Source organism: Bubalus kerabau, chromosome 16, assembly GCF_029407905.1.
Source record: "Bubalus kerabau isolate K-KA32 ecotype Philippines breed swamp buffalo chromosome 16, PCC_UOA_SB_1v2, whole genome shotgun sequence".
NCBI classification, from domain to species: domain Eukaryota; kingdom Metazoa; phylum Chordata; class Mammalia; order Artiodactyla; family Bovidae; genus Bubalus; species Bubalus kerabau.
Genome location: NC_073639.1, coordinates 33,333,499 through 33,350,963, shown reverse-complemented (window position 1 = coordinate 33,350,963; position 17,465 = coordinate 33,333,499). Strand labels below are relative to the sequence as shown.

Here is a 17,465-nt window from a genome sequence, read left to right as displayed (position 1 = left end):
CTGATGTGGCTGTACCAGTTGTTTTAAAAAAATTGAAATACTTTCATACCTGTTGTAGGATTCCCTGAAAGCCCCTCTCCACTTCCACACTTCTGGCTCCTCTAGACCTCTGGACAGTACAGCAACTAAGGAGTTGATGTTGGGCAGTCCTGGAACTGCCAACTCGCTTCAGCCCTAAGCTACCTCAGAGGTCTTTGCTCTGTGGTAATACCTGTGAAGAAGTAGCCTTGTTTGGGAGGGCAGGCTGAGGGACCCGATCCGTGGTCCTCTCATTCTCTTTAGGCTTTCACTGACCTCCCTCTTCCAATGCTGCTTCCCTTGTAATTTGTCATTCTTTAGCAATTTCCACTAAAGTTATATTCTTAGGCAATGACGGATCAAAAATTAAAAATGTAGATATTTTGTCATTAGGTTAACCTTTGATTCTGTCAGTCCTCGATATCCAACAGCTTACTGATTCACTCACTCACTCACTGTCTCACTCATTCAGCAAACATCTGTGGAATGTCTGCTATAAGCCAGGCATTGTGTTTACCAGTAAGACTCCATCCTCAGCCTAAAATAAAACTCACAGTCTGGTGGGGATGACCAACCCGTAAATAGATAATTTTGATGCAGTAATAGAGCTATGCAAAAGTATAACAGGAACATAAAGATTATGACGGGACTACCATCTAAGATAGCCTGAGATGGGTCAAGGACGATTTCCTGGAAAAGGGGGTTTGAGCCGGGTCTTAATGGAAGAATAGAAATTAGGTGGATGAGGATACAGAATAGAGGAAATTATGGACAGAGGACTGTATGAATAAGTGAGAAAGATAGTATGTGCAGGCAACATAGTGTAAAGTGTGAGAATAAAGTTGGTAGGAAGTGAGACCTAAGAGGAAGGTGGGGTCAGGAGCACTGCCAAGGAGTTGAGATTTGATTCTGTAAGTTAGAGGCTTTTTGACTCACCAGGTATAACTAAATAATGTGTTACTAATAATAAAGTGTTAGTTTTGTGATGGCTTTACTCCTTTAAAAACTTAAATTAGAGCAAATTCAAGGTTATCCCCATAATATAGTGACTCTCTCCCACTGGCATTCCATATGCTTTTTTGAGAAAGAGAGAAAGAAAGGGATCAAGCTAGGGCTAGGAGCCAGGGCTTGAGAATAACTCTCTGCTCACCTCATCCAAGCAGCAAGCTAGCTCGTGGCATTAACGAATCGCCTCTGCATTTTACCTTCTTATCAAGATTTTGGGGCTTCATCAAATATGGGTACATCCAGAGGACAATGCACCTCCATGTATGTATATTACCCATTTTGTTGGTCACGAGAGAACCGTGGACACTGAGAATTCAAAGCTGTGGAAGGTTTCCCACGCCGTGGGCTCACATGCGTTTTATGGCAATTCCTCTGGCTTCACAGAGCAGTGATTGGACATCCTGTGGGCAAGGAAATCTCAGCCACACACTCCCAAAGTAGTTATTTTTCATGTAAATTACATATGTTTATTGCTGTGCTAATATTGTGCCCATTTAAAAACATCCTCCAAAATGGAAACTGTAAAAGAATAAGAAAATGAGATTAAAACATTTAGAACAATTAGAATAATTTTTATTTTATTTACTTATTAAAAAACCTCATGATTGAATGTGTCTATTTTTTTTAATCTTGGTTTATACTTGTGATACTATGATTTGTAGGTCTTGCACTAAGTTTATCTCAGTTTTGGTTTTAATGGCTGACGTAGTGGAAAAGGCCTCATAAAGTGATGTTGACCCCAGAAGAAGTACACTTCCCAAGTCAGGAGACTCAGTTCTAGTTCTATCTAGAAATTACATAATTGTTTTGTTGAAATTCAAGTCAGTAAATTTCCTTTATCCCTGGTATCAATCAATTGTTCTTGTAAGCTAATTGGCATGGGTATGTATTTTTCATAGTGTTAACAGCTTCAATTTTTAAACCTCTGTTTAAAAATTATAAAAATAGGTTAATAAATTCTGTGTCTATCCCAGATCTTTAAAGTGTTCTGTACAAATGTTCGTATACATGATGCCTTTATATCATTTTGGCAGTAATACCACAAAATGATGGAAACATTTCCAAACATTCTTTTCAAATTTCTCTTCCGTAGGGGTTTCTTTTGAAAAGCAGTTGTTTTTTTTCCTCCTGTTCTCATTCATTGTCAAACTGTTACCTTTATTTTGAAGGCACTATGTGGTTTTTGTTTATTTGCTTTTGTTTTTGTTTTCAGAAACAACTGGGAGATAGTATACTGATACCATCAAAGAAAAGGCAGCAAACGTAGGCTATTTATCTTTTTGTAAAAGAAAAAATATGCCTCTTATTTAAATTTGGCAGTTTGAAAATTGTCCTCGTTGGATGTTGGAATGGGTGAGAGGAAGGAGTCCAGAACAAATTCTGAACTTTCCAGTGTGGATGTTTGCCTGAACGTGGTGTCACCAGATGAGGTAGATGGAGGAGAGGATGAGAGCCAGTTCAGGAAGATAATGAGACAGCAGTGGATCTTTGAGCTTGCTGAATTCAGATGCCTAGAGGACTTTCTGCTCTTACTCATGCCCAGCTCATACCTGGCTCTATGCCCAAACTTCCTTTTCCTCTGTTTGCCTATGTTGGTGGCACCACCATCTCCCAGTCACTTAACACTACAAACTTTTGAGCCATATGTGACTTGTCCTTTCGTTTTCACCTGTATCCAATATGTCACTAAGAGCTTTCCTTTGTCATTTGTTCATGCTATACATATATTTATTGAGCACCTGATAAGTGCCAGGGGCTTCCCGCATAGCTCAGTCAGTAAAGCATCTGCCTTCAATGTGGGAGACCTGGGTCGGGAAGGTTCCCCTGGAGGAGGAAATGGCAACCCACTGCAGTATTCTTGCCTGGAAAATCCCATGGACAAAGGAACATGGCAGGCTACAGTTCATGTGATCGCAAGAGTCGGACACGACTTAGCGCTATCTTTCTTTCTTTCTAAGTGCCAGGTACTGAGTTAAGCCCTGAGGATATGTGTGAAGGGAACAGACAAGGTCCTTGCTCTCATGGAGCTTATATTCTGTCTTTGGAAGATAGATAATAAACAAGTATGTAAGCATATAAATCAGAAAATTATTGGTAAGTGCTCAGAAGAGAATTCAAAGAAAGCAATGGCACCCCCACTTCACTACTCTTGCCTGGAAAATCCCATGGATGGAGGAGCCTGGTGGACTGCAGTCTATGGGGTCACTAAGAGTCAGACACAACTGAGTGACTTCACTTTGACTTTTCACTTTCATGCATTGGAGAAGGAAATGGCAACCCACTCCAGTGTTCTTGCCTGGAGAATCCCAGGGACGGGGGAGCCTGGTGGGCTGCCGTCTATGGGGTCGCACAGAGTCGGACACGACTGAAGTGACTTAGCAGCTTAGCAACAGCAGAAGAGAATTAAAGTAAGTGATGTAATCCTGCCTGGGTGGTTGCTATAGAGGAGCTATCCGGGAGGTGCCATTTAGGGTGTGTCTGAAAGTCCATGCACTAGCCATAGGGGAAGGAGCTTTCCAGGCAGAAGGGCTCAAGCCCTGGATGAGCTCCGGGAGGTCCAGGCACAGAAGGCTAGTGTAGCTGGGGCTTGGTGGCAGTGGGGTAATCCTGATAGTCATGACTTTTTTTAATCTCTGCTACTAGGTTCCTGTGCTCCATCATCTTATATGTGGCCTATTGTATGATGCCCTCTAATTTCTCCCTGCTTTCACTCGCTTCTCCAAACTATTTTTCATATGGATGTCTAATAAGCCTGGAATTTTCACATCATTCTGCCATGGTAAAAAGGCCTTCAGTAGTTGAGGAGTAGCAGGCTGACCTTTGGAGGTCAAAAAAGACAGGCAGTTCTGCACTTGGGATGTTTGCTTCCTGTGAGATTTCCCAGCAGCCTTGGAAGGAAATGATGTTTGTCTCTTGTCACCTTCTAGTATTTAACCACCTGTGTTCGTTTTCCAGTGGTTTTGTTGTTATTTAGTTGCTAAATTGTGTCTGACTCTTTATCAACCTCATGGTCTGTAGCCCGCCAAGCTCCTCTGTCCATGGAATTTCCCAGGCAAGAATACTGGAGTGAGTTGCCATTTCCTTCTCCAGGGAATCTTGCTGACCCAGAGATTGAACCCATGTCTCCTGCATTGGCAGGTGGATTATTTATCACTGAACCACCATGGAAGCCATTTCTAGTGGCTTAAACAACACAAATTTATCCTTTTACTGTTCTAGGAGTCAGAAGTCTGAAATGGCCTTACTGGGGTAACATCAATATGCCAGCAGGGCTGTATTCCTTTCTGGAGGCTCTGTTTCCTTGTCTTTTTTCAGCTTCTAGAGGTCTCCCACATTCCTTAGCTTGTGGCCTCTTCTTGGATCTTCAAAACCAGCAGGGTAGCTTCTTCCAATCTCTCACTGACTCTGACCTTCACGCTCTCATTTCCTACTTCTACTTGTAAGGACTTATAAGTGATTACACTGGATAGGATGAAAGTGAACTCTCAAAGTGAACTCATTGATAACCTTGTTTCTCCCGTATCATGTCACATAATGTATTCACAAGTATCAGGGATTAGGATATGGACATCTTTAGGGGTCATTATTTTGCCTATGACACCAAGCTTTATTAGATATCTGTGAGTCAAGGGGACTTCCTACAAATGGAAAACCCACTAAGACTAAAAGACCAATCATGGGACTCTGATTGCTTTGGTTCTGTACACATAGTGAAGCTATGCCCATCAATGGAGCAGGATTGTTACATTTTCCTGCAAGGGCAACTGAACATGGGATGATGAGAATAACAGCCATTGCTATTAATAAAGATCACTGACCTTTTAAGGTACCTCCTAACCCTGAGAGTTTATGATCTTCCTATTTGATGAAATGACACCCAAATGAGAATGCACTTGGAAGGTGTGGTTGTGGAAATAGAGGAAATCATATTAGATAGCGTAAGTTCTAAACTCTCAGAAGATTTATTATTAAGATTTATTTTAGTGAACACATCTGTCTTCCCCACACTTGGGTTATTTATAGGTGAAGAGGTACCAGAATGTTCCTCAGTGAGACATTCTTCTACTCTCTTCAACCTCTAAGTTATGTCTATACTCTAAGGAAACTATTCTTTGCCAGGAAATCCAAGTGAACTGCCATTAAATTGATTTCCATTGGACAGTGATCATATGTCCTGAGTTTATGGAAAAGTTATTGCATATAATTTTATTATCTTCAGTAAAGAATTAAATATATAACTAAGCTCAATTAATTTTATACCTTGGTAAGACTTTTCATACAAATAACTTCACAAATTAGAACAAGATACTCTGTCTTAATCCATCTTAATTTGATGGAAGTATAGTCAATACATCTTCCTAGTGGTGGAATTTTTTGCCTGAATAATCATATTGCTACAAAACATTCTTAGTCAGTATAGCTAGAGAAAAACAAGACTTACTTCTAGGCTCTTTGTATAAGCAACAAATTGGTATTGGGTAATACATTTACTTTGAAAATAGGTAAAAGGAAGAAATGTTAAGAACAATGATATCTAATATATATTAAACACCTGACATAGTTTAGGCACTGTACTAAGTGTTTTACAGATATGGCACTTAGGTTTTAATCTTAAAAATGGAGTATCTTCTGCTACCTTTATTATGGATAGAGAGGCTGAGACACTCAGAGCAATGTTTCCTAATAATGTATAAAGCTGGAAAGAGGAGACTTGATATTTGGATTAATTCACTACCTCCTAAAACTGCTTTAACCCTAAACCTTTCTTCATCTAAGCTCCTCAAGGAGGAGGAGAGACTTTGAAATTTAGGTGAGTTTTAACAGGGAGGAGGTTGGGGAAACTGGGATGGGAAGGCCAACATAGCTGAGGTGGGATTATAGTGGTGTTCTAAAGGGATAGGAACTGGACTGCAGAGAGAACCTATGAGAATATATTACCAGATCAGGATCCAGGGACCTCTGTGTCTGGGATCAGAGATCTTGCTTTGGCATCTTTTGAGATGAAGACCTGATCTGCCACTCCAATCTGACCCATTTCAGAAAATAGCTCACCCTTCTCCCAGCTACTCAAACCTTAGCTTGGTTGGAGTCATCTATACTTCCTCTCCTTTTTTCCCCTCCTCAAATCCTACTCATCAGCAAGTTCTGATTGTCCTACTTTAACATATATTTAGAATCTGGACTCTCCTGTCCTGTCCATCCTAATAACCACTACCTTCCTTGGTCCAAAGATTCATCTACTCTCACTCTCCTGAACTGACATAACAACTCCCCAGCTGGCCGCCCTGCTTTCACTCCAGCTTTCCTAAAATTCTACCATAAAGTCAGCTTTTAAAAACATAAATTAGATGATGTCTTCATCTCTCTTCCTAATCTTCCTTGACATATTCCTACTGCATTTAGAATAAAATCCCAATCCCTTAAAAGGGCATACAAGGCCCTAGGTGAGCTGGATTTTGTCCCCTTCTCTGAAGCCCTCTGGGATCCTGTATGTCTTTTCCCATCTCAGGACCAATGTAGAACCTGGGTTCCCTCAGCTGGGATCACCGCTTTCCTTAGATATTTGACATCATCTCTTTAAAGAAGCCTCAGGTAAGCACACCTTCACATATGTCTCTCAAATAGTCAATCACATCACTCTTTACATTTTTTTGTTGTTGTTCAGCAGTCATTCCAAACTATTATTATTTTATTTGCAGATTGGTTGGTCTTTATCTCTTCTGTTGGAGGGCTAGAGCTCATCTGTATTAATTCTCAGTTTCTGACAAATTAGGAGTTAATTAAATATCTGATAAAGATATGAAAGAATGCATCTTAGAGATGTTTTTATTATTAAGTCCTTAATCTGGTGCATATAGGGGACACATTTTGTTTTGGAGTGTCTGCTCAGCTCATAATAACCCTTTTAACTGGGTTTCCAGATTTGGAGAAAATGGCCCCAGGACCATTTGGTTGAATATAACCTTGATCTCCAGCCACATATCCAATCTCCAGTAGATTGGATAGCTGACCCAAGCTGGGTAAACCAAAACTGCAACCCTTGCAGTTTGGAATTAGGACTCAGAGTAATACAGTTGGATGGTACTGTGTATCCTCAGGAGACTTGAGCAGTCATAAGTTCCACTCTAGGGATCAGAAATGGCTCGTGAACAAACACAGAGGAGACTGAGTCACTGTCCAAAGAAAAATTGTGACATGAGACACAGGGAGAGAGTCTGGATGACTTTCCAGGTTCTGATTCCAATATTTTCTTGCTGCCCAGCTGACCTCCTGCCCTTGAGTTCAGGAAAATATCAGCTGTCTACCCTTCAAACTGGGGCTTCCCAATGGTGCAATGGTAAAGAAAATGCCTACCAAAGCAAGAGACGTGGGTTCGATCCCTGGGTTGGGAAGATTCCCTGGAGAAGGAAATGGCAATCTACTCCAGTATTCTTGCCTGGGAAATCCCATGGAAACAGGAACATGGCAGTTTACAGTTCACGTGAATCACAAAAGAGTTGGATATGACTGAGCGACTGAGCACACACACATACCCTTAGAATGCCATCCCATATGTAAAGTCAGTGTGGTGAGGATTTAACACTTTGGGAAAACAAATTTGCCATTACTATGTTGGTTCTGCTTCAGCACATGCTGCCCTATGTTTTCACCTTATATGACGATAGATGATTGCGTTCAGCTAGAAACTGCATAAGTGAGAAGGTTTCTAGAACAAGCAAAGGAAAAAAAAAAAAAGCAGTGAGAGCCCAGCATCTTCATGGCATCCCTTGTAAGGAGAGAGTAAGGCAGAGTCTGAAAGCAGGAGGTGTGAGAGATGGAAAAGCAAGAGCTGTAGCAAATAGCAGGGAGCTGTGTGGGCGCAGTGAGCAGGGCTGCTGAGAACTAGGGTACCTGTCGAATATGAAAGGTATAGTTGCAAGATAGGAGTTTAGGAGCAGCAGAGTGAATTTCCTCAGGTGATGGATCATTATGCTGAAATCAATCTTCACAACAGAAGACAAAGTCAGCAAAAATGAAATATCCTTTGAAACCAGAGGTTTAAAGTATAGTAGGCTGCTCCACCATTAGTAACAAATCAATACCAACTCAGTTTAATACCACACAATCCCTTCTTAGTCCGACCTCATTACACCTGATACTAATGAGGGACTAGCATCCAATGGTCAAGGCTCGAAGTTTAATGTTGCTACAATCACCCTAATTTAAAAGGCCTTTATCTGCAAAAGCGTGGGGGAGGAAAACATCAAGCTCTCAGCAATGCAGCCAGCTGTAAAGTATCTCTCAATGAGTTCACCAACGTGTGAACTTCAATAGCCCAGCAGGATCTACTTATATTTGAAGATTATTTAAGCATCAGCTGCAGAGAGGAACTGCCTCTGAAAATGGTGCCTCTGATTGGTTACTTGTGTGGCAAACCCCAGAACAAGGAGCTCTCCAGAGTAACTTTCATTCTTATGAAAGTCTGCATCTCATTCAGCTTGGAGTGTCATTTCTTCTGCCAGGGGTGTCTGGACAGCTTGGGGAGAGCAAGTGGACTCGAAGGACATGGAAGAGTTGAACGTTAGTTACTTTTGTACAGATCAACAGACAACCTGCTACTTCCATGACGAATGCTTTTTAAACCCAAGGTAAGAGGGATACACACAGTTCACATGTGCTTACAAGGGCATGAGTAAAAATATCCTGGGACTCTTCAACTTGGGGGAACTCTGCATCTGTGGCTGCATCCAGGCCCTGCTGGAGTAAATGGCCATGAGATTTAGCTGAAGGAAGTTTCTTTGCCAAAAAAGAGAGGTTTCTAAGACCTAGAGCAGTGTTTCCCAAACTGATCTCAACAGGGTGTTAGTATATGTGAGGAGATAAAAGGATTACATGGATAATGCTTGTGAGATACTGAATTAAACAAGTTAAAATTAAAATTTTAAATGTATGTATGTGTTAATAACTTTCATGCATAACAGAAATCTATATAAAAACATATGATGTGTGCGTGTATGCTAAGTTGCTTTAGTCGTGTCCAGCTCTATGAGACCCTATGAACTGTAGCCCGCCAGGCTCCTCTGTCCATGGGATTCTCCAGGCAAGAGTACTGGAGAGGGTTGCCATGCCCTCCTGTGAGTAGCAATAAAAAGCCATCTTAATAAATGCAATATTACCAATCCCATCAATCCACCCGGGTGCCTGTATCTGATTGTGTCCTCCTCTCTCCCAATGAAACCAGTTTTCTGAATTTTGTGTTTGAGTTTTCCTTTTCATCTGGTTCAACTATATATGTATATGTCCTTAAATAATGTAGTTAAAAATTTCATATGCTTTTGAATTATCTTTATATCAATAGCATACTGTAGACATTTTTCTGAGATATGCTCTTCTTTCAACTATGTTCCTGGTTTTTACAGGCATTGATATGCACAACTGTACTCGTTTTCATTGTTATTATCTGTTCTATGAATATGCCACAATTTTACCGCTCTCTTTTTTATAGATATCATGTTGGCTACAGTGGTTTACTGTTACAAACAGTGGAGTTACAAACTTTCTTGAACATGGTTCCTGGGGCACGTGTGCAAGAATTTCTCTAGGGTACATATCTAAGAATAGAATTTACTGGATATGAGAGTTGGCACTTCAACTTTGTAGGATAAACCAACCAAAGTGATGGTTACAATTTTTATTCACTCCAGACTTTTAAGTTCATTGCTGTGTATCCTCATCAACACTTGGTATTGTCAGACTTAATTTTTTTTTTCTGCCTATTTCATTTTGATTACAATTCTCATTTCTCTTGTGAGTTTAATCATCTTTTCATGTTTATTGGTCATTTCAATTTCATCGTCTATAAATGCTGTCTATGTTCTTGCTTGGTTTCTAATTAAATTGTTTTTTCCTTATGAATTTGTAGGAATTCTTTCTGCATTCTTCATTGGAATTCTTAATTATATGTTTGTAAATTTCTTCTCCCTATCTGTGTTTTTACTTTCTTAAAGGTATCTTTCGTGAAGAGAAGTTTTACATTTTAATACAGATGGATTTATTAATCTTCTGTTACAGTTGTGCTTCCAGGGTCTAATTTAAGAAGTATTTCTCTACCCAAAGGTTATAAAGATGCTGTCTTTAATATTCTAAATTTTTGCTTTTCACATTTAATCTGTTTTTTAATGAATGGATTTCTTTCCCTCAGGACTTCTCTCAGTTGTGGACCTCCCTGAAGGGAGACAGAATGCAACATTTCCCTGTTGAAATTGGGCCTTGGGTTTATTTTTCAGAAGCCTCTTTAGGAATGTCTTGAAACACACTTTGAGAACCATGACTCTGTAGATAGAAATAAATGAAGCCCACTTTCTTCCTCCAGTCTTGACCAGTTCTGGAACCTAGATCAACTGTGGGGTCACTTCCTTGTGATTTGCTTTCCTTAGTTTGAAAATAATTGCCTCAGCTAAAATGTAAAAAGCAATAAACTAATATGTGTCAAAAACACTAGGGTAAAAACATTAGTATGCTGAAACAGATAAGTCATTTTAAATATTCAACATCCCCTCTCTTCACCTCATGCCTGTCACTGGGGACAGGAGTATTGTGTGGGAGGTTCCTGCCTGCTGGATTCTCCCCTAGGCTTTCCTGTGGAGAATCTGGGGAATGGCTGGGTGGCAGGAGGGCAAAGAGGCTGAAATGATGAATCTGATGAACAGCTTGAGGAGGGGTGGTTCACAGGGGTTTGGGGCATAGACAAGCCTTGATTCCTGCCTATTGGAGAGTTGTTGGGGGAAGAGTTGAGAGTGAGAAGTTTATAGAGCAAGAGGCTCAAAACAATCATGGAGTATGAGAGAACTGGAGAGACGTGTTAAGGGACTTTACAAAATGGTGCTGTGAATAATAAAGTAGACCTCTTTTAATGCCCTTGAAGAGGTACAAGAAAATATCAGAATAACTTTAAGTTGCTGGGTTTCTTTTATTGCAATGCCACACTAAGGCTTACTAATTGAGGTCACAGATATTCTAAGATTCTTTTACTCATGTGATTTCATTTGATCATAACAATAATTCAGTGAGGTGGGTAGGTAAAACATGACTTATCCCATTTCATCCCTGAGAATACTGACTTAGAGACGTCAAGTGACCAAGTCTAAATTTGAGAGTGGGTAGACAAGATTCAAATTCAGAACTCATATATGGAGTGTCTGTGTCTTTCTACCATACCATGCAGCATGTAGGGAAGACAGATGTGGATGCTCTTGGATAAAATATTTGTGCAAAAACTAATCACTTCCAAATAAAATGACTATTTTCTGTTATTTGGGTTTCATGATCATAGTTTCTTAAGAAATGCCACAATTTCTTAAATGCTACTCAAAAGATTACTGCAAAGTACCTGTATCTTATATAATTTTGTAAGATTATTTTAACCCAGTGTTTCTCAAGTTTAGTTCACATAAAGATGACTTTTTTTAAGTAAATGGACATTTCCATTAGTAATAGGAGTATCATATTCATAAATTCATAAGCATATAGTTTAAATTTTTCTGTATATTCCTGAGAAAATGATGGCAGAATGGCAATGGAGGAGGCAACTTAACATTTGTGTTCAATAAGATTAAAAAGCTAACCATCCCTAGGGAAATAAGCCCCCTAACAATTCAGTGAAATACGATAAGATGTTCTCATTTGCTGAGAAATGTATAATACTTAACACTACGGTTGAGAGGATCTCACTTTTCCATTTCACAAAATACATATATATATATTGTGTACTTTCAAGTGGCTAAAAAGGGGCCATCTTAAAACTTGAGATTAATATAACTATTTCTTGGTGTTGCAAGGATGATAGGGGATTTCAGGTGTTGGAGATATTTCAAGAAATTGTTATTTTATTAAGTCTCTCTTACTCCTGGCAATTAATTTTCAGCAGTTTCAGCTGAAGTTAATAGCATTTTTTCCTTAACTGAGATTTTTTTCTTCAGTAATGCATTGGGAGTCCTATTGTAGCCCCATCTTGGCTGCAGTGTGCAGTTGTTCTGTGCATCATTTCTTCCAGTGATTGGAATAAACATGAACAGGTACCCCAGTACATAATATATAAAGTCAGATCTGTGACCCCAGTATGATAGCAACAAAAAGTGATTAATAGTTTGTTGTAATGAGGCAACTGGCATTTAATAAGTTATTGATTTTTCTTAGCATCTTACTAAAATGATTTGGAATGTGAAAAAAAAAATCCTCTATTCATATAAGGCAGTATTGATTAAGTATGAATTCATACATTGGGATTCTAGATTGTTATCTCAGGGCCAGTGCATATTACCTGATTAATATTGATAGTATTGTGCTCATCAGTGAATTCCCAAGGCATCGTTTTTTCGTCAAGGAAGAATGAAGTGTTTAGTGTGACCCTAAAATCACTTTGTAGCAGATCCAGAGAAAAGTTGTTGATGATTCAGAGCAAGTGGCTGCAGATTTAATTTGTTGAACTGGATTTAATTTGTTCCAGTTGTTTCAGTATTGTAGTTATGCTTAGAAGATGTTTCCTATTGATATTCTTTTACTTCATTATTTTCATGCACATTTTTCTTTGCCCAATAAATTCCTTCTCTATTTTCTATATGGCAAACTTCTAGTCATCCTTCAGGACCCCACTAGAAAGTCATCTCCAGGACCCTGTTCTTGGTTCCCTTGGGAAGATTTTGTTCTCTTGGATCCTCCTACCACCCTTCATTGTACATAAGTCTTCAATGCAGAGGGATAATACCAGTAATTGTGGGTTTTTTTTTTTTTCTTTTCTTTTTTTACTGTGCTGGGTCTTCATTGCTTTGCATGGGCTTTTTCTAGTTGTGGTGTGTGGGCTTTTCATTGAGGTGGGTCTCTTGTTGTGGAGCACAGGCTCTAGGCACGCGGGCTTCAGTAGTTGTGGCTTGTGGGCTCTAGAGCACAGGCTCAGTAGTTGTGGTGCACGGGCCTAGTTGCTCGATGGCATGTGAAATCTTCCTGGACCAGGGATTGAACCCATGTCCCCTACACTGGCAGGCGGGTTCTCATCCACTGAGCCACCAGCAAAGTCCAGTAATTATGTTTTATATCTGCTCCCTACTAAACTATGAATTTCTTTTGGACAGGGAAGTAAACTTTGTTTGGTGATTTGTTTGCCCAGAGAAGTCCCAGTATCTGAGAAGAAAATATTAATACACAGCTGGTTATGTGTAAATACTTGCTGCTGTTCCACAGTGGGTAGGTGTCTCTTCACAATACCAGAAACGGAAACTTCTTGTTCCACAGGATTTGAATGAGCTTTATACTACCTTGGAATTGGGGAGATAACAGGTATCACTGTGCCAAGTATCTTTATTACTCCTACTACCACCACTACTTATGGAGTGCACTGTGCTCAAGACTTTAAAACACACAGAATCTCAGTTTCTCAGTATGGAGCAAGGTGATTATTAAGTTCTCCATTTTAGAGATAAAGCAAGGCTTGATACTTTCCCAAAGGTCACATCACTAATAAGTGGTGAATCAGAGAATCAAATCAAGGTCTCTCTGACCCCACAGCCTGTGTCTCCAGTGTGACTTGAGACACTCTGGTAAAGGTTAATCCAAACCAGGAACCCAAAGTTCCACCCTTAGAGATTAACTTCATTTTGAGTCTTGTAGGCTTTACAGGGGGCAGCCGTGATAGGACGAGAAAACATACTCAAATAGAGTATTCTAATAGATTGGAAATAGTTGATGAACTGTAACATATTAAATTCCTGCCAAATAATTTCTAATTTGCAAGGAGATCCAATCAGTCCATCCTAAAGGAAATCAGTCCTGACTGTTCATTGGAAGGACTGATGCTGAAGCTGAAACTCCAATACTTGGGCCACCTGATGTGAAGAGCTGAGTCATTTGAAAAGACCCTGATGCTGGGAAAGATTAAAGGCAGGAGGAGTAAGGGGAAGACAGAGGATGAGACGGTTGGATGGCATCACCGACTTGATGGACATAAGTTTGAGTAAACGCCAAGAGTTGGTGATGGACAGGGAGGCCTGGCCTGCTGCAGTCCATGGGGTTGCAAAGAGTAGGACACGATTGAGTGACTGAACTGGACTAATTTCTCAAGATGGGTCAGTCAACAACTTGAAAAAAGCTTTCCCTTTAGTGGTATTTTACATGGGAAAGAAAATACAGAAAAGGGGAGCCAGAGAGAGGATCTGAAAGGAGAGCAGAGGTGCTAAAGACTATAGGGAGTTGGGGAGGGATTCCTTTTGGTTTTTATAAAGGCTTTGACCACCACTGAGATAATGGTGTTACTTCAAGTAGATCAAAATAGAATGGGAAATGCAACACCCATCTAGAGCGTAGTATTGGTTTCCTTTTGCTGCTGTAATAATGTGTGGTTTAGAACTCTGGAGATTTTCCTTCTGGAGGCGCCTAGGAAAGAAGCTATTTCCTTGCCTTTTCCAGCTTTTAGAGACCACCTGTATTCCTTAGCCTGTGATCTCTCTTTCCATCCTCAAAGCCAGCAGCATGGCTTCTCTGACAGACTCTGGCCCTCACTCTCTTGCTCCCCCATTCACTTAAGGACCCTTGTGATTATTTTGGGCCACCTGGATAACATTGGATTATCTCTCCACTCAAAACTTAATCATATCTGCAAAGTCTCTTTTGCCACGTAGGGTTCCATATTTACAGATTCTGCAGATTAGGAGGTAGACATCTCTGGGGTATAGTATTCTGCCTCCCACAGATGTGTTAGAGTGGAAGTGAGAGAGCAGGAGATGGGCTCCAATCTTGATGCTGCCATTGAGAAGTCATGTACCTTGGGGCAAAGGAGGCTGAGGAGGAGTAAGGGGAAGACGGAGGATGAGATGGTTGGATGGCATCACTGACTCAATGGACATAAGTTTGAGTAAACTCCAAGAGTTGGTGATGGACAGGGAGGCCTGGCCTGCTGCAGTCCATGGGGTCACAAAGAGTCAGACACGATTGAGTGACTTGAGTACCTCAGCCTCCCTGGGCCATGGCTTCCTGGGCCATTGCTTGCTTTACCTAAATGCTGGGAGACATGGTTTGGCTAATTAAAAGCCAGACTTGTTTTTACACACCTGCAAATGATAACGTTGTATTTATTTAAGGCCACTGCTGAACATACCATTAGTCTTTCTAATGGTGTTTCTGCAGGTTCTCGGCTGATTTCTGCTCACCATCCAATATTTACTTACACCTTGCCTACAGAGCCTGTAAATTTTCAATTTCTCATTTTAAATAGGGAGCCCCAATTCTGTAGTGTGGTCGATACATTAAATATCCACAGCTAAATTGCTTAACACCCAGGTTTTTATCCCCTTCAAATTAAAGCTTTTAAAACACCCGGACTCATGCTGGCTGAATGACACACAGACTTTCTACCGGCTCTCAGGGGCAGGTGATACTGGTTCCTGTCAAGTTCTAAATCTGGATGCTTTTTTATAGTGGAACAACTAAAAGGAATTGCTTCCTTATGATATATAACCACTACTTATTATAGACTGATCCATTTTGTAGCAGGGAGGTGGCAGGCAGGGGGCTGGAGGAAGAACCAATCTTAGACCCGAGAGGAAGTAACCTTCTAATTGCCTTTTCCATGACAGCATCATAAGCTTCTTTATGGCAGCTTTATTTCACAGTGACCTGCCACACTGCTCTAATTTTTCTGGTGTCACTCATGCAGGTTTAAAAAATGATTGGTTTTATGGCTTTTATTTGAGAATTTGTCAAGGTTTTACATTTGCGGAAGCCGTGAAGCAGTGGCCTAATAGTTCATAATTCGGTGTTTAAAAGATATTGGTGGGTAGCCTGCTTGTGCCACAGGTGCCTATAGTGATCACATCCTTATGCCTAGTGGGGAAATCTCCATAATTTCTTTTATGCTACAGTAAACCTTTGCTGTCAGAAAATGCCATTCCAGGTTCCAGAGGGCTCCTGGCATCCTGAGATGGGAGAAAAGCCTTTCAAGCTTCATGATCAGGTTGATATTTAAACCTAATTCCCATGAAATGTACTTCAGGTGTTAGTAAACCCAGACTTGGGTCAGCGTATTCTGGCCAGCCAGATTTACGCACTCTTTTTTTTTATGACTCACAGTCTGGAAATGAAAAGCACTGGCCTCTGAATTCTCTTAGCTCTCTTGCTCTCTCTCCGTAGGATCTCAAAACCCCTAACAGATGTTTTTAAAAGCTTCACTTTTGAAGGCTGTCTTGGCCTCCTGCCACTGTGTATACTTTAAGGTTTAATGAAAATTGGTGCCTCCCGAGCTCTCCTCCTAAGGGGGAAAGCAGCTCCTCTCTGGTGAACTTGCTCATTCCTGCTCAGAAAGAACACACGGGGCTGGTGAGGTCGTGTGTAAACACGCAGCACACACACCTGCTCTGTCCCTGGCTCCTTTCTTTCCTGGCTGCCTGGGTTGCCTCGGTCCGGTGCATACCTGCTGGTGTTTATCACAGTTGGTGTTTCTACCCCCAAGTGCGCCTCCGCGTAGCCGGTGCTTATTTGAGCAGTGGGCGATCTTTCTGAAGTGACCTCCGCGGGCCGGGAGATTTATGGTGGCGTTAGCTTTCATTATGTGTGGAGGCTGCCTCGTGAGCTCACTGCGACGCTGTCAGAGGAAGAGCAGAACGCTTCCCAGAATAAGCCTCCGGTATTATCTTTGAACATATGTTCTTGATTAAACGAGAAGAGGAAAGTCTCTCCGTTTTTCCCATTTGGAGGTTAAAGTGGAGGGTTTGTCTAAAAACAGATTGCAGTAAATTGTGGGTTTATTTGAACAGTATGTCAACATTATTTACTCATGGAAAAAAAAAAATCTCAAATTGATAGGTTTCTTTTAATTACCTCATTCTGAAAGCTGCTCTCCACAAACAGAAAATATTTCAGAAGCCATTTGGATAAGTCTGGAAATGTTGAATTACTGGAAACCTGCCGAGAATAATACCTTTGAAAATGTTTCCGTCGTTCTGAGTATAAGAAAACTTGATTAGGAAACAGCTTGTCACTGAGCAAACCGGTATTGCCTTCTGTGATCTTGATAGCCTCCTGGTAAAAGATGGCTTGCAAGATTCTTGCCTAATGATGATCACGCCATCCTGAAAAACGGGTACCTTTCTGAAGCTAGGGTGTTACTGTCCATCACTCAGACCACAGTGGCCTTGTTTAACCCCACTATGATATCTTTCTCTTGGGTTCTGTCCAGAAAACACAAAAGCTCAATGAAAAAAGGTTCAGTAATTGAGTGAGTGCTGGGAAAGTCCAAAGCGCTTTTCTTGCAAATCCAGGCCAAAGCACATTTTATAGACAGTGTCTTTTGACTTCATTGCTTGTTCTTGACTAGATGAAAAGATGATCTGATAGATACAGCCATTACCAGGGCCCAAATCTATTTAGTGGGTGAGGGAGGTAGTTGAGGGGAAGAGAGGACAAGGAAACTCACG

General features: G+C 40.6%; 1 protein-coding gene across 22 annotated transcripts in view; it reads left to right on the top strand.

Moving 5' to 3' along the window:
• The first annotated feature begins 8,401 nt into the window (after nt 1-8,401).
• Nucleotides 8,402-17,465, top strand: part of JADE1 (jade family PHD finger 1) — a 300,977-nt gene continuing 291,913 nt past the window's right edge. For all 22 annotated transcript variants that reach the window (XR_008703416.1, XR_008703408.1, XR_008703422.1 and 19 more), the window contains exon 1: nt 8,402-8,654. The gene's annotated coding sequence lies outside the window, so the exon portion shown is untranslated. The remainder of the gene's footprint in view (nt 8,655-17,465) is intronic.